General features: G+C 43.0%; 1 protein-coding gene across 14 annotated transcripts in view; it reads right to left on the reverse strand.

Moving 5' to 3' along the window:
* Positions 1 to 2,500, reverse strand: part of LOC125030169 (glycine receptor subunit alpha-4-like) — a 567,857-nt gene that overhangs the window by 260,206 nt on the left and 305,151 nt on the right. For 2 of the 14 annotated variants that reach the window (XM_047620284.1, XM_047620283.1), the window contains exon 1: positions 1 to 58. This exon is cut by the window's left edge and continues 132 nt beyond it. The exons of the other annotated variants lie outside the window; for them this stretch is intronic. The gene's annotated coding sequence lies outside the window, so the exon portion shown is untranslated. Of the gene's footprint in view, positions 59 to 2,500 lie in introns of those variants that run through there. 14 annotated transcript variants of the gene reach the window in all.

Genomic DNA, 2,500 nt, shown 5'->3' on the forward strand with positions numbered 1-2,500 from the left:
AGACTTTTTTCTGCTCGCGAGGCGCTGATGGAAGGTGAATGGGACAGTGGTTGGGGGAGGGGGAGGGGAAGGGGGCGGGGGTGACGTAAGAGAATAGTCCCGGGGATCAGCCGCACGTTGGATTCCTGCGCTAAAACGGCGTTGGAGAAAATTACACTGATGCGTAGTGAGGCGGCACGTGCATTCTAGTTTGCGTGTATGTGCGTTCGCGCACGCCTTTGTGTGTGTGTGTGTGTGTGTGTGTGTGTGTGTGTGTGTGTGTGTGTGTGTGTGTGTGTGTGTGTGTGTGTGTGTGTGTGTGTGTGTTCAGGCGCACACGCACACATAAGCAACACCACACTACTCGGACAACTACGAACACTTAAGCAAAACTGTGAATTAGTGATGAGGCGGCCAGCTTTTGTGAAAGGGCGCGGCGCCGGATGTTGCTTCTGTGACGCCGAGTGCGTGCAAGTGGGTTCGTGCGAGCAGGTACGGCTTTTCAGGGGATTTATACAGTCGACCTTGGCTTTATCATTTTGCTTTCCCGTTTACTCTTTCGGCGTTCGGCTTTGCGTCTCTCTGCATCTTCTCTCCGGATTCTGACACTCGCTTTTGTTCCACTTTTATTTTATTTTTCTCTGTTTTCGAATTTTCCTCTTACTTTTTCTCCTCTTGTTTATCCCTTTCCTTGCTGTTCCTTCCAATCACACCTTCAAATTGTTTCTCGCCCATTCCCGCAAAGTAAATGGGTAAATGTACATTACATGAACAAGACGTGGGTCAAGTCGTGCATTCGGTTTCCGAGTGTGCAGTGCAACCTCAGGCAGAGGTTGCACTGCCATAAGCAATGTTGCAACAGAACGGCCTTATCGATGAAGATTTCCAGTACCATATATACATTCATATACATATATTTGGATAGATAAATAGATAGATAGATAGATAGATATACAGATAGATATATAGAATAGACAGAATGGATAGATAGATAGAATAGATAGAACAGATAGAATAGATATGTAGATAAGTAAATAGATAGACAGATGAACGAATGGATGGATAGATAGATAGATAGATAGATAGATAAGCATTTGGCTGAGCGGCTGGGCGCACTGTAAAGACGATTTCCTGCAAAACGAATTATCGGATAAAGTTAATTTGATGATGAGTACTGTCAAAAAATACCAATTATCGAAGTAGACTTAACTTCGCAGCGTTACATATAATGCTATTTCAATCGACTTCCCATAATTCCAAAAATCTCCTTAATCGGCCAAGGTTCAGTTAAAATTCGCCATAAATGGTTAACATTCGCAGGCAAGGGTGAATTCCAAGCAACAGGAAGCTCTAGAGGCCAAGCACGACAAAACTCGCTGTGTTTTTCTTTACATGAACTCTGGTGCATGTATATGCATATATATATATATATATATATATATATATATATATATATATATATATCACACACACACACACACACACACACACACACACACACACTCACACACACACACACACACACACACACACACACACACACGCACACACACACACACACACACACACACACACACACACACACACACACACACACACACACACACACACACACTCACACACACACACACACACACACACACACACGCACACACACACACACACACACCCAAACACACGCACACGCACACGCACACACCAGATCTTGTCTGTTCTTGTTTACCCTTTTTCATATGAAATGTACGGTGATTCATATGATGACGAAATCAAGGCCAACGCCATAATTACTAAATCCAAGAGTAAGGGAACAACAGAAGCGCGTAAACATGTAAGAAGAATGAGCCCAAAGAGAACAAATGTGAAAATAACACAACTGCACAACAATAGAAATTGTAAATAGAACCGTCCTACACTGATGATGAAAGCATAATATAGACCCTGATACGAGAAATGACCAAGGGCTTGGAGTGCATGCAAGGAAAGCAGCAATCACACGAACCCCAGCATGAAAGCAAGCACTCATATCAAGCCGTACTGGAACTTTCCGCTGCAGTTCCGGACCGGCACGTTTTTTGGCACTGCGGTCGGCACTGCACTAGGCTAGAGAGTGTCATGTGCACAGTCATGGCATCGCGACGTCAATTTTCCTTTTTTAGTTTTGGCCACAGGGAGAAAATTAGTCTAGCGGGCAAGGACTTTCGAAAGAGAAAAGAGAGGGGGGAGGGGGGGTAAAAAAGGAAGTATGTAGGACAAAGCGTCAGGTGGAAGTGTTCTCACAATTTGTTTTATAACGGGCAGTGTTAGTTCTTATATCAGAATGAGGGTAACTTTTTTTATTCGTCAAGACTGAATTATGTTACTGCCAATAATGTTGTTAATAAAATGTGTGTGAAATAATAATAATTTTAGTTCATGGAAATATGATTTTGTGTGTTCGTTTCTAAGTGTACCTGAGTATGTGTGTTTTTTTGTACTTTTTTTATGCACGAACACATGCACTCATACCATGCACAAAGGTCCC

This window comes from Penaeus chinensis, chromosome 2, assembly GCF_019202785.1.
Source record: "Penaeus chinensis breed Huanghai No. 1 chromosome 2, ASM1920278v2, whole genome shotgun sequence".
Lineage (NCBI taxonomy): Eukaryota > Metazoa > Arthropoda > Malacostraca > Decapoda > Penaeidae > Penaeus > Penaeus chinensis.